The 23,945-nt window shown below is 45.8% G+C and overlaps 1 protein-coding gene across 5 annotated transcripts in view; it reads left to right on the top strand.

Annotated features, from left to right (window-relative positions):
- JARID2 (jumonji and AT-rich interaction domain containing 2) overlaps positions 1-23,945 on the top strand; it is a 244,114-nt gene that overhangs the window by 156,674 nt on the left and 63,495 nt on the right. The gene's annotated exons all lie outside the window — the stretch shown is intronic.

Below are 23,945 nucleotides of genomic sequence, written 5' to 3' on the forward strand. Positions count from 1 at the left end.
TCCCTCCTTGGAGAGCCTTCCTGCTGCTTCTCTCTCCTTTCCCCTTCTTCTTCTCGACCCTGTGGACATGGCACGTGGCTTTAGCCTCCTGAGACCCCCCTCCTGACTTCAGTGCCTCTGGCCCGGCACTGTATCATAGGTGTATCCCCGGGACCAGGATTCTCATACAGTCCGTGAGGCCATTGTTCCTGGGACAGGAAGACAGCTTTCCAGGGCCTTGGTGTCTATGAGATTTTCTAAACTCTTGGAGGGATGCTGGGTCTCTGGGTAGCATACTAACATGTGTAAACTATTGTGTGTCCATTCCTCATGGCCTCTTGATCTTATGGCAGGTGACACCTGGGTGGGAGACTTATCCCTGATTGATCCTCTGAGTTAGTAGATGGTTTAAGGAGTGACGTGTTTTTTTTTGGTGCAGTCTTATAACTAGGCCTTTGATTAGAAATCGGGAGAGAGAAAATTCTGAGATTCCAGGATCGTGTGGACTGACACTTCATCTCCTTGGAGAACCTTTTTCTGCTGCTTAACTCAACTTTTCCTCTTAACTCTCCATGAGAAAGACAGTCTTCCAAAAGAATTACCCCTTTGCAGGGTGGCTTCGACAAATGTTTATGTGCCACTTCTGGTGTGCCGGCCAGATTCTAAATTGTTTACGTGTATTAGTCCATTTGATTCTCACAGCAGACCCTTTGGGATAGGTCTTTGAACATCATTCCCATTTTGTAGATGAGAAAACTGACACACAGAGGGGCTTGGGTGAACTTTGCCAGGAGATAAAGCCCCCAGATTATTTCAGAACTCAGTAAATGGTTTCTACCCACCTTGAGTGGAGTGGTGCAGAGCCCCCACGGAGTGCAGGTGTTGGAGACGGATGGAAGAGTTCTGTTTTCAAAATTTTGGGAGAGGTCTGAGGATTCTCAGGGCTGGGCCAAGCGATACCTTTCTAACCCTCAGAGGAGTGGGACCTTCAGGGAAGCAGAGTCCAGGAATGCTGATTTCTTCATCAAGATTCGAGTTGTTTGCCAGGTACTGGGTGGATCTAAGATATGGTCGATTAAGCCTCATTTTGAGCTGCAGGAAATCTCCATTCCAGAGGGAAGAAGGAAAGAAGCAGATCATTTCAAATGCTGTGTGTTGAGTACCATGGAAGATGTGACGTCTGTGGGACACTAGGGGGTGTCTAGGGAAGTTGGGGCACCCTACAGTGAGCTGACAGGAACATTGAGTTTTTCCTTTTGTAGACTCTTTCACTCTTGCTAGGCTCTAGATTCCGTGGAGAAGCTCTTGTAACTTCCTGACGGAGGGTGTTGGGAGCCAGCTTCTTGGGCAAGGTAACACGGAGAGACAGGCCCAGTGCCGGGGGCGCAGTCAGCCCGGTAGCTGGATATGTTGGAGCCACATTAATCACGCGATGAGCATGTTGGGTGCTGCAGAGCAGGGAGGGCCAGCGCTCCATGCCGGGAGCTTCTTCGCAGAGGCTGAGCCTTGACACATGACGTGGTCCTGTGCTCTGTAGCAGGCTGTTTCTGGAAGGCCTGGTGTGCTTCAGTACTTTCTCTAACTGACTTGACCAGAGGGCTGGAAGGGGGCAGGGTTTATTTACTAACTTTTCTGTACAGCACGTTTGGGATAAGAAGGTTAGTTGATATTTTGAAGGGGCACACGTGTTTGTTGGGACAAAAATATAGGTCCCACTCCAGTTTTCTTCTGTCTTGCAGAATCCATCGTCAGGGTTGACGCATTATTGTCGTTGATTTAAGCAGTCACCTGTAGTGAGAGTAGGGTGCACCTGACACCCCACCCTGCCTGTCCTGGGCCTGCAGAGACCTGCAGTGGTCTGGGAGCTGTGCAGCCTTCGAGTTGGACCAGCCCAGGTAGGCAGCCTTGCAGTGACCAACAACCCAGGTGGTTCTTCGAATTAAACACGGTAACGTATCTCAGCAGTAGGTAGGCGCCTGCTATGCTGTAGCCTTGGTCCCCAAATCACTCCAAGCCAAGATGTGCTGAGAGGCACGGGAATTGATGTTTGTTGGATGCGTGTTGAACGATAGCATTAGTTAGCTTCCTTTGATTAGAGGAGGGAACAGATGGACTCCCTGTCTTCACCTTAGTAAATGAAAAACAAACCCCAGTCGCGATCTCTTTCTTTTTTTGAACCAAAGGATGAATTGACTTAAACATAGAGGTTCTTGGATAATCAGAAAGGGATTGGCGGGGGCGGGGGCTGGGGGGCGCTTTGGTAATTGAAAGCTATCACTGTCATTTTCTGGTTTTGACTAGGAGACTTTTAGAATAAATTTATGTTGGCTCCATCCTTACTTGACTTTTAAAGTTATCATTGGAATTTCCATTTTTAAGTGTCTCTTAAAGCACCACATATCTGGCCTGGCTAATTTGGGGTGGGGTAGCACCTTGTATATGGAGTAACACGGTGTAGGAATCTAAAGCAGGGAGAGGTGTATCCTTCTGGCATTGTGCAGTTTATTTTCAGATTTACTGTTAATGCTTATCTTCCTGGAATCGTGTATTAAGCTTTTTCATTAGTGAAACTGGGCTCCTCTTTCCTTAACACATTACTTTTCCTGCTAGAGAGGGATTCTGTTTAGAGAAGTCTTCGTAGATAGTCAGTTCTTCTCCATAAAGACGTACCACCCTCCTAAGAGGTCAGTGCACATGGGTCTTAGTGTGAAGGAAGGAATGGGAAACACGGGGCCTGCCCCAGAGCACGTGTGTCCTCTGCAGGGTTAGAGATTGGCAAAATCCCTTTGATTTAATTGGTCATTAGTTGTTACTGAGGACAAATTTTTGGATGCTTGTGAGAATGGGCAGCTGCTCCCAGAATTCGCTTAAGGTTCCTGGTAAGCACACAGGCTTCTGCTGCATTTATTTGTTTAAGGAAAATGGTAGAACTTCATTTGAGGCAGTTTTATTACCGCTGTGGCCATTTCCTTTTTCTGTTACCTCAGAGATCTGATTGCAGGGATATCACTTCCACCTCCTATGCAAATGATGGTGTAGCATGCATGCTTTGTGGTTGCCACGGAAACTGGATACCAGTTTCCTTCCTTCCTCTTCTAGCACTGCTCTTCCTTGTATTTTCGATATGAACGTCTCTGTCACGTGCTTTTGTCCTCCTTGCCTTTTACGCTCCCAAAGGACAAATGTAAACGCATCCCTGATCTCTTCAGTGGTATCTGACCCTCCCGGAAACATCTTATCAGTTCGTAAGTCTTCCTTGATGAAATTGAGAGCGAGCACAAAGACAGACGACACTGGTTCCATACGTCTCACATGAAAGGCACTAGATGCTGTGTTTGTGGGGTTTGGAGACACCTCATTTGCAAAGGGGGTGACAGCCATTAGTGTCACTTGTGGTTCACATGTGAGTGCTTTTGCAGGGGTTGTTAGACTTGGCTTTTTATGCAGAATGTTCCCTGATGTCAGCATCTCCCTTGGCTGCTTAGCAGCTCAATTAAAAGCAGTGCACATTGTTGCTGCTAAGATGAGGATAGAGTGTTCTCATCACCCCCGCCCTACCCTGTCCCTCTCTTCTTCCCTCCTCTTCGTTTTGATGGTAGAATTGGCTGGGTGGAGGGAGGCACTGCGCTAGAGAGATTCTAAAGGACAGGCCGAGGAGGGAAGGCAGCAAGGTAAATCACTTGTCAGGGGCAAGCTTTTGGTTCATTTCTGCTGTTAGAAATTCAGAAATTTAACGAAGAGACCATAATAATAGATGGGTTTTTTCCCCTTGGAATAAGGTAAATGTGGGACAAGAATATTTTCTCACTTGCTTTAGGCCCAGTTGCTTTGATCTAGAAACATAGAATCTATCATGGCCTCATAAAATGCCTTGATAGATCTCTCCCGCTAGCTTAAAGCCCATCCCATAGGATGAGTGTGGAGTCAGCAGCATCTGTGTGATTTTTTTTTTTTTTTTTGGAGTGTGTTTGGGCAGGGAGGGAATTGGGTGATCATCGCTATCTAGCTGTGCTCACTCCATGTTCAAGCTTTAAAAGGGCTTGGCCCTCAGCTCCCTCACTGATGGGATCGTCCTTGTTTTTCTTTGTATCCCCAGTGGCTGGCGGAGTATCTGGTATGTTTGTATGTTTTTGTGAAGGTAAACAAATTCTAAGAGTAGCCAAATAAAGTGTAAGGAAAGGAAATCTTCCTAGAGGAGTTGTTCTATTTGAGAAGCATATTTTCCTATTTAGAATTGTCCAGATCTTACATCTCTTATCATATTGGAAGGTAGGTGTGTGTGTACTTGTGTGTCTGTCTCTCTGTTGTGTGTTTTTGAAGTGTTGCCCATAATTATTTATTTTAGAGGGTTAGGAAAGACTGGAGCTGTTTTTTGGTAGTAATATATTATTCTGCTCTTTTATTCCCCCCCACCTCCCCAGCCGTTTCTCCTCCCTTCTTATCTCTCCTCTGCTTCCATAATACTTCCTGGGTCCAAAATTCCACATCCATCTATATAGAAACCAAAATATAACTTGTAAAATGACTCGTCAGGGCCTCTCTTGTGACCTCTGATTAGGATATAAGCAAGTACCTACTTCTGCTTTCACAGCAGGTTGTGGAGTCCTCAAACCACTGCAGTGTGAGTTTTCTGCATTTCTATCAGGCATTGTTAATTAGTGATGCCAAGTGAAGGGGGAAAATGCCTTCTTGTCTGAAGGCCATGTGGTTTTTCCTGTGGTGCTAGCTTAGTATTGACTACTGTTTTCTGGTAGAATTTTGAGATATTTAACCAGATCATCGAATTCCGTGATAATAAGCATTATTCTCATTATGATGGTAACAAATATATCTGGCATTTTTTCCTGTTACCCTCTCAGATCTTGGTTTTCCCAGAGGTCAAAGAAGACTTAGCCTTTGTTTATTTGCGTTTTTGGAGTTTAGTTCTTAAAGAAAATTTACTCTGTAAAGTTTGAACAGCATATATGACCACTTTATAAAAAGCTTCAACTATGTAGAATTGGCATTAATGTTAATTCCTGCTGTCTACTGTATATAAAATGCAGAAAGATTGAAAACGTTTAAAAGGAAAACGAGAGCTGGGTCTTAGAAATGAATCTTTGTCCTGTTGTTCATACTTGGTTTCAGACATATTTGGAAATGAATGGAGGCCTTCTGAGATGTTGCTTCTTTCATAGGAAGTACTATTTTGTTGAGTATATAACAGTGTAATAGGCCAGGTGCTCTACTTGACTGGGTCAAGTAAATTGTTCTCTGATAATATAATTAAAAAATAACACGAAGCAAGCATTGGCTCTGATGTATTATCATGTAAATCCATTTAGTGGTTATTGATTATTATCTTGTGGGAAGGCTGTTTTTGTCAGTGCCTACTTATCTGGGCATGGTAGGATTACTGGGGCCTTGTTTCCAGGCCGAAGCCCACCTTGGCTCCTGCAGACTATTGGGGAATGAATGGTCTGAAGAGGATGCTTCAAGTAACCATGAACACGATTCAGGTCAATCTTGGGGGATACTTCGTGATTACCCTATGATGTATTCATTAACTTAACATTTTGTTTCTTCCCTGTTAACTCGGAACTGTGCAGGATGGGATTCTGGCAGTTTTAAAATATATGTAGTTTTCAGTCCTTCTTTCTCTAGAACGTAATTATAAATTTGTTCAGCCTGTTATTCTGCCCCCAAGAACTATGTTTGCATCCACTGTGACAGCCTGCAGACTGTTTGTACTATAATGTGCTTGCTGGTCTGGCAAATGCCATTGTGTAATGTGGACTGGCACTTGGCCTTTCTGGCGCTTGTCGTTATTCCCCTTTGTAGGGATTTGAGCCGCTCTGGCCAGGATTTCTCTCCCTATATTCATTTCTGAGGCCTCCTACCGTCCAGTCTCATGGAACGAGGCCGGGATAAGTAGAGCCCTTATAGATCATCTGAATGTCAGATCATCCTGGTGCACAGATGAGAAATCTAAGGCTTAGGGAGGACTGGGCACTGGGAATCCTCACGGTGAGAATGTCTGTGAATGTTTGAAGTGATTTTAGAACCAAATCAAAATGTACATTGATCTTGTCCATACAGCCAAAATCTGTATTACGTCTCTGAAAGATGCCCTCCTGCTATGAGCTTGGGCTGTTGTTGAAGCCAGAGGAAGGTACGGCAGTACAGCTTTCCCTGGGTGCTGGAGACCTGGGTGTTTCGAAGGTCAGGAAGAGTGATGCCAGCAGACACACAGAAGGCTCGCTCGGACTGCTTTTTGCGGGGCCCTTTCCATCACCGTCACCGCCTCTACTCCCACTACCTTTGGTACAAACGAGGGCTTGCCCATGTTATTCAGATTTCTTGGTTCAGCCCTCAGATGGGCAGGACATAATTTAATCCCTGTTTGAGGACAAACATTTTTGCCCATCTTCACCACTCTCCTGTGTTTGCCCAGATATTTTAAAATTTATACTTAAAACAATGAAATTTGTATACAAAGAAAGTATTTAAGACTGTCGATATAATTTTCTCCTTCGTTGAAGCAATTTGAGAAATGAAGAGGCTCACAGATGTCAGTTTGGACAGTGACACCCACGGATTTCCCAAAGAGGTTCTATCTCCATTGTTGACCCTTAATCTAGGAACATAGAAACTGATTTTGTTGAAACCCCCTTGAGCCAGTAGCCACTAACTGCATGACAGTGGGAGTGGACACACTTCTCTTAGCAAATAAAGCCAGTAGGGAGCCTGTTCCCAGGCATGCCTGGCTAGGTAAGCAGGCTAAACCTGCCGTGAGCAGTCCCCATATATTTTTGCTAAGCGAACTAGGACCTACAGTACACATGGCACCAGTGTAGCACCCTTTATGGTGCTACCTTTGAAAGTAGACTTTATCAAAATTGAGAGGACAAATCCAGAATTAAAATTCCTCTGGACTAAATCTGGTTTTGTTCATTTAAGATGTAAAGTAGATCTTTGATGCTGGCTGCCTCAGGAATTAAACGGGCCTCCGTGTCCAGTACTAGGGACAGAATGCCTCTGTAATGTGGTGCAGTGGAGAGAGCAAAGGCTTTGGAATAATGTAGATACTCGCTTGGCATCTATGTTCTTAAAAGCCAGGTAAAGTCGCTGAGCCTCCATTGCATTGTCCGATAAATTTGCACCACAGCACCTTACAGAGCTGGCTCTAGCCCAGTGGTTCCCCGGCCTGAGCATGTAGGAGACCACCTGGAGGACCTTTTAAAACCCAGCTTGCTGGGTCCCACCCCCCAGAGTTTCTGATTCAGTTAGTCTGAGAATTTGCATTTCTGATAAGTTCCCAGGCAGTTCTGATGCTGCTGGTTGGAGGATCACACTCTGATAACCAGGGCTCTGGTAACCACTGGACTAAACGCTGTTCATGATTTAAAGCACCTTGCATATCACTGTTCCTCAACAAATACTAAATATCCATTTTCTATCGAGTCGCTGTGTAAATGGACCGTGATAACCCCGCAGTTACGAGTTCTGGGAGCCGTTAGCCTTTATCAGGTAGATGCAGCCTTTGCTCCAGAAAGACTTGATCTCAGAGCAGTATTCTCCCCTTGTCGCCGCTTGTTAGTTTGGGTGACTCCTTTAGGTAAGAATTTAGATGAATTAATTTTTCTTTTCTTTGGTGAGCTGTGATCATTTTGTTGTTCTCTGGTTTGGGTTCTCCTTTGAACAGACCTTTACTCAGCCCAACAGGTGACGCGTGGCTCGAAGTCATCGGTTTGTGCCCCCCTCCTCTTCCCTTCATACATGTTGAGTTTAGGCCTTAGCCGCTCTTCCCATGCCTGCTTGAGATGATGGCTTTCGAGACCTTTTTCATGATATGTCCCCAAACGTTTCCTTCCGCAGCTTGTTCATCTGCTTTGTGCAGAAACAGAACAATGATGTCTTTCCTTCCCTTGTGGTTTATTTGAAATTATTTATAGACTGGTATCTGGCTGCATGCCGCCTCCTTCCCAGCCCCCAGGCCCCGGTGTAATTTGTCTTTAGGTAGTTGCTTACGTGCAGTGTGCCCTACCTAAGGGCACACTGTCTGAGTGGAAGTATTTTCCTGCTACAAACAACTCACCAAAGCGGACAATATGATTTCATCTTGGATTGCCTTTGCATGCGATTGTCGTGGGCTGGCTTTAATTCCCCATCTATAGGATGATTTCCAGCTCCCTGTAGGTCATCGTGGGTGGTGCACCCTTTGGCCCGGTGGGTGCACCCACACTGATGGCACAGTACTAGGTCTGGGGATGTTTCCAGCTGTTCTTTCTGGGCTGTGGAGAGGAGAAATTGGAAACGGTACTGTGTCCCTGCAAGTTATTTCTTCTTTTGTTTTCTACTTAGTATTCATGGATGGTATTCGGCTGACAGGGAGACAATGCAATATCCGTCACATCCCCGTTCTTAGGATTCTACCGGGCCTTTCCCCACAGCCCTTCCAGGGCACGTGTGTGAATATGTGTGTGCCCGGGTGGGAGTGAGAATATGTACATATGGAGGTGCCAGCGCACCTCTCATTCTTTCTCTGATTTCACACGTTTCAACTTGCAGAGGATTTAATTTAATTTATACCCGGCGGGGGAATTTGCCCGTAAAACACACACACACCTCCATAAGTCTGTCTCCACCTTTCACTGTGTGCCCAATTTCAGTGCTTTACAAAGCAAGTTGTGTTTTAGATCAGAGAAGGAGAGATGACACTAAATAACACTGTAGCTGTCCCTTGGTGCACAGAATTCATATACTTCTAGTCATGTTTGCTGTGAAGGGCAATTCCATATACTGATCAACATTTTCTCAGTAGCTTGTCTTTTAAAATGAAATTTGTTGTATTTTTAGCCTGTGGGTTTCTTTTCGGGGGCGGTGGTGTCTCCCAGAGAGTGTTGCACAGCGATTGGGATGAGCCAGTTCCCTTGAGGAGGTGCTGGGGAGAGGGAGTGTCACAAAATTCTTGCAAGGGCAAAATAGGGTCACTTCTCATCTGTGTTTATTTTACCCACTGTCAAGTGTGGATGGGAATGCTTTGGTTTACAGTCACCATGACAACAGAGGCTACTTACTCCCTGCCCCTCAACAGGCAACGAACCCATTCATTTATCCAAGTGTCTCAAAATTCCATTATGTGCATTCCATGGACTGTTAATCCAAGTATTTTGACAGAATGTTGTTGTGTGTTCTCTAAAAGTATTCAGTAGTGGCTTAATCTTGTTCAAGTCACCAAATACTTGTCTCGAGGCACTGTTTCCTTGTCTCTCAGGGGGCGATGAGAAGAAGGATGGTCAACAACAGAACAGGGTTCCTCAACTTCCTGTATCTGGGGCTTTTCTGTGCTGGGACATTCTCTGAAGTTTTGTGGTCGTATATAACTGAATTTTTTTCTTTCTACGCCATAAATAGATTTGGGCTTTGTTTTCAAGAAAAATGCTTTAAGTTACCACCAAGTTAAATCTCTTAATTCTGGCTAGTTTATTTCAAATTTCCGGGGTGTTAGGTTACTTTTGTTAATTTATTACTTTATTTATATTTATTTTTGGCTGCGTTGGGTCTTCATTGCTGTGTGTGGGCTTTCTCTAGTTGTGGCAAGCAGGGGCTACTCTCCATTGTGGTGTGCGGGCTTCTCATTGTGGTGGCTTCCCTTGTTGCAGAGCACGGGCTCTAGGCGTGCGGGCTTCAGCAGTTGTGGCCCTCGGGCTCTAGAGCGCAGGCTCAGTAGTTGTGGCGCATCGGCTTAGTTGCTCAGTGGCATGTGGGATCTTTCCGGACCAGGGCCCGAACTCATGTCCCCTGCATTGGCAGGAGCATTCTTAACCAGTGTGCCACCAGGGAAGCCCTACTTTTGGATGTTAGTCATTGTGGTTCCCGCCCCAGCTTTATTGAGAAGATCTAATTGACATATAACACTGTGTAGACTTTAAGGTATATAACCTGATAATTTGGTGTATACACATATTACGAATGATTACCACAGTAAGGTTAGTTAACACATCTGTCACCTCATGTACTTCTATTTTCTAATTTAATCTTTTAAATATACAGTAAAGTGTTATTAACTAAGTCACTATGCTGTATGTTAGATCCCCAGAACTTACTCATGTTATAACTGGAAGTTGCTACCTTGACCACATACACACACACACCCCTGCTAATAATGACTCTCTCTTTCTATGAGTTTGGTTTTTTTAGAATCCACAGCAAATGAGGATCACACAGTATTTCTCTGTCTGACTTATTAACATGACGCCCTCGGCGGCCATCCCTGTTGTCATAAATGGCAGGATTTCCGTTTTTATGGCTGAATAATATTACATTGTATATTCATACCACGTTTTCTTTATCCATTCATCCCTCCACAGATTCTTAGTTTGTTTCCGCATCTTGGCTGTAAATAATTGTAAATAATGCTGCGGTGAACATGGGGTTGCAGGTATCTCTCTTTGAGATAGTGACTTCATTTCCTTCGGATAAATACCCAGAAGTGGGATCGCTGGATCCTGTGGTAGTTCTGTTTTTAATTTTTTGAGGAGCCTCCATGCCGTTTTCCAAAGTTAGCTGCACCAATTTACACTCCCACTGACAGTGTGCGAGGGATCTCTTTTTCTCCACATACTCCCTAGCATATGTCTTTCTCGTGTCATTTTTCCCTGTATAATGTTTGTATTCTATGTTTTTACGTTCCCTTAAGATGAGTTCAGTTCGTGGAAGAATGAGAGTCTGGTGGGCTGTCCTCCTGAGATAGAGTTTGAGTCCTCACCTGGTGGCTTCGTGTCCGCAAAGGTCTGGCTCTAAATGGACCCAACCCAGCCCTCAGGCCACACTGGTTTTATTGTTTCATTGTTGAGCTAATCAGCCTAGAAGCCCAGGGGTGTGAGGTTGTCTTTGTAGCTGTTTGCTTTGAGAAGGGGAGGTCAGGAAGGAATAAACTACTTTTCTTCCTGGAAAGTTCTCTTCTCTTGAATGATTGGTTCCCAAGCCTGTTTCTATCCCAGAGGGAAGTTGTTTCGAGGGCTGACTCCCTTGTGTGGCCCAGGTCCTGTTTTGTTTTGTTTTTTTCTTTTCTTTTTTAAAATACATCTTTATTGGAGTATAACTGCTTTACAATGTTGTGTTAGTTTCTGCTGTATAACCGAGTGAGTCAGCTGTATGCAACATCCCCATATGCCCTCCCACCTTCCCTATCCCACCCCTCTAGGTGGTCACTCAGCACCGAGCTGATCTCCCTGTGCCATGCGGCTGCTTCCCACTAGCTATCTGTTTTACATTTGGTAGTGTATATATGTCCATGCCACTCTCACTTTGTCCCAGCTTACCCTTCCCCCTCCCCGTGTCCTCAGTCCATTCTCTATGTCTGCATCTTTATTCCTGTCCTGCCACTAGGTTCTTTGGAACCATTTTTTTTTTTTTTGAGATTCCGTATATATATGTGTTAGCGTACGGTATTTGTTTTTCTCTTTCTGACTTACCTCACTCTGGATGACAGACTCCAGGTCCATCCACCTCGCTACAAATAACTCAGTCTCATTCGTTTTAATGGCGGAGTACCAGGTCCTGTTTTGTAATTCTCCTGCTGCAGCTCCATTACGCTGCACTTCATGGAACCCAGGCTTCACGGTCAGACCCGCAAGGCAGGGCGTGTGTTTGCTGGTTCACTGAGGTTCCTTTCCGTCCAGCTCACGGATTCTCGGCCTCAGTTTCCCTTTCAGGTGTACTCCTGCATGTGCTCACGTTTGAGGGGTGTTCCCCGGCGTAGTCAGCAGTTCTGGGCCTGCCTGTTGCCTCTCCTTTGTTGAAGGGGGAGCGGGATGAGAGGATGGATATTCTGAGTTTTAGATTGATAGCGAATCCTCAGAGCTCACTGAGTAGTGTTTCCGTTGTATGACTCCTTGCTCAAGTTTGTTGGTGTCTTTATAATCCCAGAGCTGAAAGATTGTAGAAGTCTAGGACAGGGAGGTCTGACTCGCCTGGTGGCACCAACAGCTCCAGCGATGCACCCTGTTTCTACCTGTAGGATTAATTCGTGTAACATTATCTGCTTTCAAAACTGTGTAACACAAAGAAAACAGTAATTTGTGGGGGGAAACCCCTGTGACGTTACATTGCTGTGCTCCGCATCTCTGATGAAATAAATCCATTTCAGAAAGCACTGGGTAAAACCTGGGATACCTGGAATTGTGTGAAATAGGAGAATCAAACACAGAGAAACCTGAGGAAGAGCACAGCTGAGGGACTAAGCTGGGGAAGGGAATGACCATCCTTCTGCAAACCAGTGGGTTCCCAGGGTTAACTTCTGGGGGTCTTTTCTGGGAGTGAGGTTGTTATCACTGGTCTCTGGGGGTATTTTGGAGGGAGTCGGGGGAGGCAGAAAACTTTGAAGTGTCCAGCTGGAAATGTTCTCCTACATATGCTCATTTACAAATTGCTGAAGGTGGGGCCTTCCGACCCTTCCCAGGGCTGATGGATGGCTGGGAGCGTGGTGTTTGGCATCGTATTGACACAGTGGAAGATGGATGTCTCTTTGATCAAAGGGAGACCATTAGGGCATGTTTAGGCTGGTAGAATTGAAGAGACTTCTTCTAAAGGGAGTAGTTCCGCGCCTCCTGGCCCCCATGGCCTGCCACCTGCATCTTTACGAACAGGATTCAGATTTATCCGGCTTGCAGCCCTGGCATTTTGCTAACGCTAACTGTGAGGGAGCTTGCATTTAAGTAGCTTCTGTTTCTTTGAGTTAATCAGTGGGTTACAGAGAAGGGGAGGATGTCATTTGTTTCCATGATGCCTCAGCACGTCATGGGTTCGGACCATTTGGGAAGATGTGACAGTTTTCTCTCTCGCGTCCCCTCCTTCATGGGGTCCCTACCAGCACCCGTCCTTAAATTGCACCTTGGGGTTCTCCTTTTCCTCCAGAGCTGGCTTGCCTGGTGGTGGCGGTGCAGCACAGCGAGAAGAGCCACGTGGGAGGTTCCCGTGGCCAAGTGTCTCGCCACTCAGTGGAAGGGGCTTACATTCTCCTCTGGGCTGGCTGGGCAGTGGAATGGGAGAGAATGGGGCCATGGGAAAACAACACGTCTGCCCATGGGAAGCATCACAAAAACTGACTGTTCCTGGTGTGGGAGGACCCACGGAAACTAGCTTTGAGTTTGGGGTTAAAAAAATAAGTGTTTAGAGGTTAGTCACTTTTTAAACTTTCAGTTCATAAATGTTGATTATTGGAGGTTTCCATCGGTTGAATTATCTCCCCCCTGCACGCCATTTTCACAGTTTATTAGGATCATGGAGAACACTCCCATTTCTTTCCCTCTTTTCTCTACTTTTTGTTCTCTGTCCTCTTTTGTACCGCCATACAGAGAAGATGAGAGGAACCAGGCGATGCCGAGGCTTTGTGACAGCACCTAGGACGGAAGGTGGACCTGTGGCCTTCTTTGGAGGGTATATGAGCTGCAGTGAAGGAGGCTGACCTGTGGCTTCATTGTTTCCTGTTTATGGACACGAAAATGGGCTCGAGCAGGAAGGATTAATGAAGGGCTTAATTGAACAGGAAGTCTTTCAGCCCTTCGGAGTTGCTGAAGTGGTGCATACAGCTTGGGTGTTTATCTTGAGTCCCGTATAAGAGGTTGGACTTTCCTGTGGTCGTTTCTGGAACTTGGTGAGGATCAGAACTTGTCAGGGCATTTGAATGTTGCAGACGGAAAAGCGATAACTAGTCACTGACAGCACTGGGCGAAGGGGAGGGCTTGTTTGGATTTCTGTGTACTGCCAGTCTCGCCTCTTGGGGTTTTCTGCAGCTGGCCTTGCTCAAAGCCTTTGAAAGTCCTTTAAGCTGCTTTTATAGCATCTCAGCAAATTCAAATATAGTATCTCTGGAAAGGAGTGATAAGTCACTCGTCTTATTAACAGCAGGGTTTTGTTGGTTAAATGGGTGTAAGAAAACATATTTGATGACAGGGCCCCTTGTGAGTCAGAGACCAACTTTTTCCTCTTGGAGAAATTCTCATTTTGTGATGTAAGTGAGGTCTAGTCAGAAGACACTGTCACTAGACCCCTGCGAGGGATCTTCTGAGCCACACACAGTTACGGTGGATGTGTGTGTCCTGCAGGTGTTTGGTGAGTCTCTGCTTGTCATTTGCTGCCGCCCACAGACGTGACCCCTTTCCACTTAGTGCTCCCTTGACCTCAGGTATTAGGGCCTGTGGGTTCATATCCTGCAGAGTCCATCTGGGACTCCCAGGTGGTTGACAAGGAAGAAGTGAGGGGACTTTTATACTGGGGAGAGGCTTCTTAGATCCCAGAATGGGTGTTAAGAGTGTAAATGAGAGACGATCCTGGCTGAGTTGGAAGGTTTGAGTTGGCCTCCATTCTCCTGGCCCGTCTGGTTTAAAAGGCCACTTGGTTTGGTTTTATGTAGCGATGCCATTTGGATAAATGTTTCTGCTTCCTGGCCTGACATATGGTTACCTTCTGCAACCCTGAACGTTGGTAGAAGTTCAGCATTGCCTGAGGGTATCCTAGGCCTTGTTAGAAAGGAAGGTGAGTTCTATGCCATGACTCTCTCTTGCCTCCTTTGAATTGATACAGGTTCTTGGGTTTTTATTTAAATTTCTGTGCCACTGTTGTGTCTGCTGGGTCCGTCATGGCAGCCTCCAGTGACACTGAGCCTGGGCTGAGTCTCCGAGTGTGGGATGCTGTGAGCTCCTGCTTTTCATTGGGAGAATGTGCCGTACCTCCAGGATCACAGAGCACAAACAGCGAAAAGAAGGGAGGACAATGGCTCTTATGTTCATTAGTGATTAGCAGATTCTTTTTAATTATGGTCATGTTTTTTAACTTAAGCAGTTGTCATAAAATCCTAGACCTTTTTTATAAACATTCAGGAAGAGACAATGTGTGTGGATTGTAGCGTATCCCTTTATCACAGAACAGACTTCCCTCTGCATTTTGGTTGGTGATAGCTTAAGTAACACCCATACTTTGAACATTACACGTGATTATGTTTCAGCCTACTAAATAAATTTCTATCAGAGCCCCAAAATGAATACTCTGGGCTTCCCAGGGAAGGAAGCATATTAGAACCATGGTGCATTACTTTAGTTTTGCCTTTTCTTACTTTTCTGCGTGGCAAAAAACCACTTTTGGGGGAGGGAATCCAGTGGATTTTAGCCCTAGGTATATTTTCAAGATATAAAATGTTGGATTGTGAGTTGCTGTGTATTTTCCATATGCAAGCAAGGAACTTGAGTTGTAATTGAGTTGTTGGGTTAAACGGTGTTGGTAACATTGTTCATCTCTTACTTTCTGTGAAAAGTGGCTGGTTTCTTACTTAGCTGGCGTCAGATTTTAGTGCAGGTACTAAAAATTGGTTAATGCCAGGCTTATCATAAATCTGCGAAAGTCAGAATTCCCCTTTCAGGAGTGATCCCAGAGCTGGTGTCTAAAGACTGTCTACTGCCACCTATTGGTGCTTGTTGGCTACTTCATGGGATTTCCAGTGGGCGGGGAAGTTGTCCAGAATCCCTTTTCTATTTGCCGTCCTTTAAATAAAGCAGATCCCTGTTAGCAGACTTACTGTCCAAGAGGCTCAGGATGTGAGAAGCTGAAGTAAGCCTACTCCGTCCCTGTCTTTCAGGGACTGGTTAGCTCTCCCAGCACTGCCTTTGTGCTTTGGTCCATCACGTGCGGATGGACTTTCGAGTCTCGCCCTGTGCACAACTCCATGGGGAATGTTTCTGGTGGGAAGTTTCCATAGGATTGACTTTTCAGTTATACTGCTAGGGTTCCACTGGGTTCTGTTGTTTAATGAATGAACTGTGTAACATTGCAGGATGAATTTCTTCGTGTATTTTTCTTCTCTCCTTCAAAGAACGAAGTAAAACATGATTCCTGCCTCACAGAGTCATTCGGTCTCCCTTCCCAGCCATCGTCTCTGCCAGGATTCGAGGAGTTTTCTGGCAGTTCGCAGCCGGGTATTGAGTAACCTAAAATTGAGAAACTGCTGGGGTTCTTGTTGAAATAGTATTTTTAAAAACAAAATTGGCAGTCCCACCTCAAGAGAGAATGAATGGAAAGGCAGATCAGCATTTCAGCTGGTTCTCTGAGGCTTTCACAGATGAGCGTACTTTAGGTAACTTGTTCACACCTTGTAACTACAGTAGTGTATTAGGGATTTCTTTGGCAGATCCATGCTGGATTAAGACTTTTAACTTCCATGTGTTGGTCTTCTGACTCGTGTTATCCTTTTGTTACTTTTGCTGTAAACAGTTTTTGCTCAAGACTGCCCTGAACCCAACAGTCTTTGTGGAGAGGAGCATTTGCGGCTCCTAGATCCTGGGTTTGGAGGTGGATCCCCGAGAAGGAGAGAGAGGGTTATGCGGCCTGGGGGTGGCGAAACCTGCGGCTTTCATTGGTGGTAAGCTGTAACACATGTGACACTTGTGACTGACAGAACAAAAGGGCTTTGTTGCCGCTTTAATTGTTGATTAATGATGATCCCTCTCGAATTTGACATGGTTGCTTTCTAGAACACAAAAGAAGTCAATGTCAAATATTTCCTTGATCATGACAGAGTCAGGATTTCCAGGCAGCCTCGGTTCTTTGACACTTCAGGATGCTGCATCAGACTTTAAAAAAATAATAATTGCATCATTTTATTAATGGGATCCAAAGCAGTTCTGCATATTACTTTTCATACCATTTGTGTGGGCTCCCACCACCAGCCTGAGATTTGTGTGCCTAGCACATGTTTTACTTGGGAAGACACCACGTGTATCTTGTAGATATTTAGTACTTTTGGTATTCTCCTTTCTCTCCCCTGACCCTTTTTACCTGAGGTAAAGAAAACGAAGGCTCACCTTTCTCTCTGATGCCCGCCCACTTTCTGAGGGAGTGCAGTTATTTGTGAGCATTTGGAGTATCTTCCGAAGGCGGGTGGTGTTTGGGTTTGCAGTACGTGCCTTCCCTTTCTTCTGGCCTTTTGGTGGGTAGAGCTGATAATATACTCAGTGGTTAGGTTAGCCTTCCTGAGGATATCTCAGGGTTCTGAAGGAAGTTCTTGTGTTTTCCTAAGTGAGTGATTTCTTCCTAATTGGAAGGATTAAGTCTTAAGGCGGCAGAGCATAGACAGCATAGTAGTTAGTAGTTTAAGGGAATATGCAACAACGTTTGGCATTGTGCCATCTTTTTTTTTTTTTTTTTTTTTGGGAAACATCTATATTTAAACGTTTTTCCACCTCTGCCTTCTAAAGTGCAAGGCGGTATGCGTATCTCAAGATCTGGAAGTTATCACGTTTGCTGTTTTGCCTGACAACCTGTAGTTGGGAAGTAGGCGCTAGCAATCTTTAGCAACACAGGCATTTTGGAGGTTTTTATTTCCCACTTGGTACAGGCTAAGATCAGTACTTGTCACCAGAATTATGAAATCATGATGCAAGAGGAATTATTACAGGAACGACTATATTCAGGTTTTATAGATGAGGTCAGCGGAGATTGGAGCTAGAAGGACCCTGAGTTGTTTCCTTTTCATAGGGGTTCTCCGCCCTCCCGCCCCACCCCACTGCTTCTGCCAACAAGGAAATAGAGTCCCAGCTTGCCCAAGGTCACAAGGTAGTTGAACCAAAGCAGCTCAGGTTTTGTGATACCATGGCTCTTTTCCTTGTACCACTCGGACCAAGCAGAACTTTACAGGGTTTCATCTCCAGGAGATTCAAGCAAAAAAAGTTCCTTTCGGTATATCAGGTTAATAGCAGACTTTTACTCTAGTTGCCTGTGTAATTTAATTTAAGACAAGTGCTGCAAATATTTAACGTCTGCGGTTTTTAGCATAAACGATTTCATCTCTTTCTATGTTAAGCAAGAAATGAGGCCTCTGAACCAGTATGGCAAGATCTCCAGAAACACCTGAAAGCAGGCATTTCTCTTCTCATGGAGCTGCAGACCTCCCTTTTCTGTCACTGGGTGAAGTCCCTACACGCCGATGAGACAAACACCCATTGTAACTCTGGAGCAGGGTGGGACGTGAGCGCAGAAGGATGGAGCCTGTTGCCAGGGCTTCTTGTTACCAAGTTTGCTGTGCGTTGGTCTCTGCTAGCCTCCGGGTTCACTTGAGGATGTGTTTATTTTCTCTTTACTATACAGGATGTTTACAGCCATCCTGTGTGGTTTGCCCGCAACTGCACTTGCATTTGAATTTGGTGGGCAGCTTGCCCTGGGCAGGGGATATCCCCTGCCCGACCCATACAATCTCCAACACACACCCGCCCTTGTTTCTTTGACTAGCTGCCAGGTCTGTAGTGTGTGTGTGTCTGGGGGTAGAATAGAGTGGGTACTTATTTTGGAGATGGAAACACAGGAATTTTTTTTTTTTTTTTGAATAGGCCTTTCAGCAAGTTGGCAAAGCTTCAGGGCCAGCTCCCACACCGGCACAAAGAGCCTGGCTATGCGGGTCCCTCTGCATTTGTGGGATATAACGCATTTTCTTTCTTGAGTGAACACACACCCTGCGCTCCCACCCATGCATTGCTCTCTGTTTAGACTTGGGGTGTAATCTAAATAACTGGATTTACCAGCTTATGTTTTTAATATTGGAAAATTAAGTTAATAAGATGGTGTTTGGCATACACGGCCCTCCACAAGGACCGGCTGGGCACTGCTTTAGACCCCCTCGTCCCCCTCGCTCCCGCCTTGTCCAGCTGCGTTGCGTGCATACCGCTCGTCCTCCATGGGTTTGTAAACTATCAGAAATCCTGGGCAGAAATGGAATTTAATTAACCTAGAAATTGCTGTTGTGCCATATTTAGGGCTGCCCTAGAGATTGAGCACACAGATAGCAATAAGCCGGTTAACTCTATCCTGTAGGTAACCCCAGAGGAGACCTGGAGACACAGTGCCACAGTGATGGCGGGCTGCCCGGAAGCTTCCAAAGGCAGGATTTGAGGAGGGCAGGAGAGGGCACCGGGAGAGTGTTACAGAACAAACAGTATTTGGCACAGGACTTGGTCAGCCACCAGTGGGTTTTCTTTACAAGCTTTGTCTTGGAATTTATCTGTTAACTTGGAAAATAACGCTAGTGTTTATTTTGGTCTGCTTCTCTATTCCCATAAAGGTGCTGTACTTTTTTTCTTTTTAAGCTAAATATGAAATATATTTGAAGACTTATTGGGGTAAAATTTTATGTGATCAAGCGAAACGTTCCTTTGGCTGTTGGCCCCGATGCCAGCGAATCCCACATGAGAGAAGGCTTCACTGTGAACCGTGGGGCGTGGAAGAGAGGAGGGAGAAGACAGACGCCCTCCCCTCCAGCTCACGCAGCTCGTCAGGAAGCGCCGTCTCTGACGTGCGGTGGTCTCGTGTGCAGGGGCGCGTGGCAGGACCTCCACACCTGGGCCAGCAGATTGTGGCCCAGGGACAGGTGTCCTGCGTGTGGACACGTGGGGTGCAGCCGCGTGCCTTGGGGTGGGGGGGTACCTTGTGACGCAGCGTGGTTGACAGCCAGAACGCGACCTTAATTGGCTTTTGTTCGATGATGCTCCTGATGGGCAAGTGGCTCAGTAAATTCTCAATAAGCGGTGCCGGTGGTGGCGGAGGAAATTGTGACCGAACAGGCAGGTGCTTCCGAAACTGATTCTTAGTGAAACTGGATTCCACTCGACCTTCGCAGAGCCGTATCCTGGGATGGCCAATAACTTTACTGGTGGCAGAACCACAGGCCTCTCCTGTAGCTCTTGGGTCCGTTTCAGATCTGTCCAGCCATCTCCCTGCCACCTCCGGATTGCCATGCCCTCTGCCCCTCTGCTCAAAAAACGTGTGATTCCTAAGGAATGAGTGAGGAAGTGGTATTGTTCATAAATGGGACAGCAGCACGATGTTCCTGCCCTTCTCTCTCAACACCTACGGAGGGCTTGCCCTCGACACACGGCAGCCCGTACATGCAGACATAGGACATAAGGAGGCCCTGGCAGGAGAGCCCACTCTGTAGGCCATCGAAGGGCAGAGGAATGGAAATGGAGTTGAGCGGTAGGTCCTGGGGGATGTGCTATTTGAGGATGGCTCAGTCTCTCTGAGGAGGTGACTTTTCAACAGAGACATGGAAAACGTGATTCTGTAAAAAGCAGCAGGCTGGAATGTTCCCCTCGCTGGATTATAGGAAGAAGCCAGCCATGGTGAGATAAAGGGGAGAAGCATTCCAGCTAGAGGGAGCAGTCTGGAATAAGCAGGGTCCCCTGAGAACCTTTGCCTCTATCCTAAGAGCATTTATTTCTACATAGAGTGACACTCTGGGGGGATCAGATCAGTAAAGGAACGTTCGTATCAACACATCCCCCACCGCCCCAAAAAAGAGGCACTTTTGCTTAAATGGGATTCACACCAGCAGGGCTGAGCTTTGTTGTGACTGGGTTGCCATGGGGCTCCTGTCCCTTCTAGAGAAGGGACACCCCAGATGGCCTTACCCACGACAAGGGCTTCAGATAGCAAGCTCTGCATTCTCTGAATTTTTTACTCTTTTAATTCACATACACACATTTACACCACGGAAGGTGAGGAACAGCGATGATTTGATCTGAAACCACTTCTATTCCCTAAGCCTCACTGCCCCTCAGCCCTAGATTTTAACACACTGTAAATAAAAGGTTACCCTCAATGTATTTATTCATATATACATGTATTTGCACGTTTCTTCCTCAGTTGGTTTAAGTTTCTTCGGCTTGCTGGAGAGTTTGGTTTTAGTTGGTTTCATTGACCTTCCTGGCACGGAGGAGTCCTCTGTAAGGGAAATTCCTTCCTGGATCAGTTAATAAAAGATCAACACAGAAGTGAGTCTTGTGCCACTTGACACTCCTGTGGTTTGTGTGGGACAGACGCCCTCTGTATTTTCTGCATTCTGGCTTGCTGTGCATTACCAACGCGAAGCAAAGGCCCTCCTGGCTAAACTTCAGGCAAAAAAGCCTTTGGAGGCCCTACATTCTGCTTGTTTCTTCCCTTGATGCCCAGGAGCTCCACACTCTCTCCAGCCCCACCCCTGGGTGGCTCTGAACTCCCTTAGTTCAACCTAAATTTCCATTTAAAGCATCTTCGCCCTGGTAATGGACTGGAGGGTGTTCCTGGTGGAGGGATGGGTGGCTCCCATCTGCTCCCATCTTGCTGGCCTGATCACGGCTGGCGCCCAGCAGCTGAGTGCAGGCCCTCCTGGAGCTCCACCGCCCTTGGTGGGTGTCTGATCATGCCTGTCCTCTCCTGCACGCCAGCCTCCTTCTTTCCCCAGCACCTCCGGGTGCAGATAACCTAGGTCTTCAGCACATCTGGACCTCCCTGCCCCCTTTCTGTACTGATTTTAAATAACATACACTCATTTCCTTGTATCAGACACTCTAGAATGAATCACCTATCCCGCAAACATACCCCGAATGGCTAAGAGTGCTTCCTCCATGGATTTGGCCTCTGAGTTGTGTCATTCAAGCTCTTTTGTTGCGTGGGGACAGCAAAGCAAAGTCACACCTTTGTAATCCCCTGGGACCCGCACACACAAAGCCAAACCGCAGACCTGCACTTTCCACAAAGTACGGATTCTTCTGGCCTCTTTAAAACAAGATATTGGTTTGTCTTGTTCTTTAGGTCCTGCTTTCATCTGGGTCTCACAAATACTTAATCACTTGGGAGCTTGGCTTAGTCCTCTGAGGGGTAATTTATTTTACTGCCGCTTTTTAATCTGTTATGCCCTTGTTTTTCATAGCCTCCCTGAGAAAGTCATCAGGGAAAAAGCGCCTTTTATTTGAGCAACGGTCGGAGCATTTATCTTTGAGGTTATGAAATTGTAGAATGTTTTTCCGTGTCCTGCTCTGTCATCTGTGTTTGCGTGTTTGTTTTTCATTCAGGCTCTGCCGTCTTCTCATTATGTGTGGCATTTGTCATTGCCGACTGTTGAGAAAGCAGTAAACACTGAACATCCTGTTCACGTACAGGCAGTGATTCCATAAAGCCCCCTTAATGCCCAGAGTGTGAGTTGTGTCCATTTAAATGAAGACATACAAATCAGAAAATTGCCAATTAAAACCCTGTTCAGTAGGAAAACATTACAGGGGTTTTCTTTTAACAGGAAGGGCAAGTTGGAGGAGAGAAGGAGCTTGTTGGAAGAGGAGGGTAGTTCTCTCGGGCTCAGTCCACCCCGAGGGTGGCAGGGCATGGCGCCGCTGTCTACTTTTCTGTATCCTGTCCTTTCTCTGAAGCGATCCTGCTCAAGGCACAGGCTGTTTGCTGCCTGGTGCCAGTGAGCTGAATAGAGAAATGGAGAGTGAGCAGTGAGCATGTTAAAGCAGTTGAACAGGGTGATTTTACGTCTGTGAGTCTAATAATAAATTTGAGCTTGTAGTTTATGTCTTTCATTTTCCCCCTACAATAATTATCTTATAAAAATATCCATTTGTAAAAGACAGAAAATCTAAAGGGGACCGTGAGGGGGAACCAAATGCAAAACGGATCCTCTTCTGCGATGGTTTGAGAAGCACCGCTCCTTCCGTCTCTCACACACACCCCACCCCCATCTGATCCTCCTTGAAGGTCAGTCCTCTGGGCTTGGAGGCTCTCCCAGCACACACTTCTGCTCTCTCATCTTCAGGACATTCAGTTGGTTGCAAAAAAAGAGGTCTTTGTTCCTCACAACACAGTAATGGGAGCATTGTTTTATTCCCTTACCATTTATGACATTTGGAATTTCTGTTAAACCTTGTTACGTGGCTGTTTTCCTCTGGTTATTCCTGGGTTCTGAAGTGCTTTTGATTAATTGTGACGTTTGTAGGATTTTAGGGACTGAGGGTTGTTGCCCAGTTAGTATGCAGCAGTCATGCTGTCTCCCTGTTGATCAAATGTCAGTTCATATTGGGAATGTGACCTATTCAGGAGTGTTTCTGGTGGGTCGTAAGGGAGGCAAGAGTTGAGTCTGGGCAGGACACGGGAGGTTAAAACTTAAGGGAGCTAATTTTTACAAAGTGGAAAACCAGTGTGTGTGTGTGGGGGTTATTTTTTTAAATACTAGAATGTTAACTTAAAATGTTAGGGTATTTTGAGCACCGGCAGTTAAAGATACTATGCTTACTGTTTTACATGATCTCAGCGATAGTTAAGGGAAGACTTGTTTGTACTATAGAATTATAAATATATGTAATACTCAAAGCAGCCTTGAGCTGGGGTGGCTTTATCAGCCCCACCCACATAGTGATTGACTCCAGTTTGGGGTTCTGAGCAGATCCGTTTAAAGCCCTGTGCCGTAGGGCTGCTTTTCGATTCTTGTTTTTTCCCTGCTCTCAAATACTGTTTCTTGAGCATCTTTATGAGCAGGGCCAGAGAGGTGGTTTAAAGCAGGACACGTACAGGTTCACACCCTCAAAGGTGTTTATTTTCCATTAGGCTGTTGAGATCTTGAAAATTCAAGGAAGAGCTAATAGGAGGCAATTTATGGTAAAGGTCAAGCCAGTTATACAGGGGGTAAAAACACTTAGGTAGATAAAGGAAAACGGTTACTGGCTACAGCGTTAGGAAAAAAGTAAAGAAACCTTTCCAAGAGTCATTAGGATTCAAATTAATAGAGTGTCTGACATGTAAAATTGTGTGAGTGAACAATGCCTGGTTAAGGAGATTGAAGTTGTGATTTGTAGACACCAAAGGATAAATTAGGGGATTGGTATCTACGTAGGATGGTAATAGGGGAGAGGCCTGAGAAAGGTAGGTTAAGGCCAGTTTTTCAAATCCCTAACTAAGGACTTTGGACTTTTTGTGTGGGCAGAAGTTAACCCATAATTTGGCCATGAAGGAGGGGTTTTGAATAGACTAGAGAAGTGGTCTTCCCCCCCTCCTCCCACCCCCTGCATTACAAGCTTTAATTCCAGGTGGATTTATTTGGCTGAATTGGAGTTAGAAGAGCTTAGAGATGGGGAGACTACTTCCTCTGGGGGTGAGAGACCAGGTCAGTGACAGGCTAAGGTGGACGGGGT

The sequence above is a fragment of the Monodon monoceros genome, unplaced genomic scaffold, assembly GCF_005190385.1.
Source record: "Monodon monoceros isolate NGI ecotype Baffin Bay Population unplaced genomic scaffold, NGI_Narwhal_1 Super_Scaffold_3, whole genome shotgun sequence".
In the NCBI taxonomy this organism is placed as follows: domain Eukaryota; kingdom Metazoa; phylum Chordata; class Mammalia; order Artiodactyla; family Monodontidae; genus Monodon; species Monodon monoceros.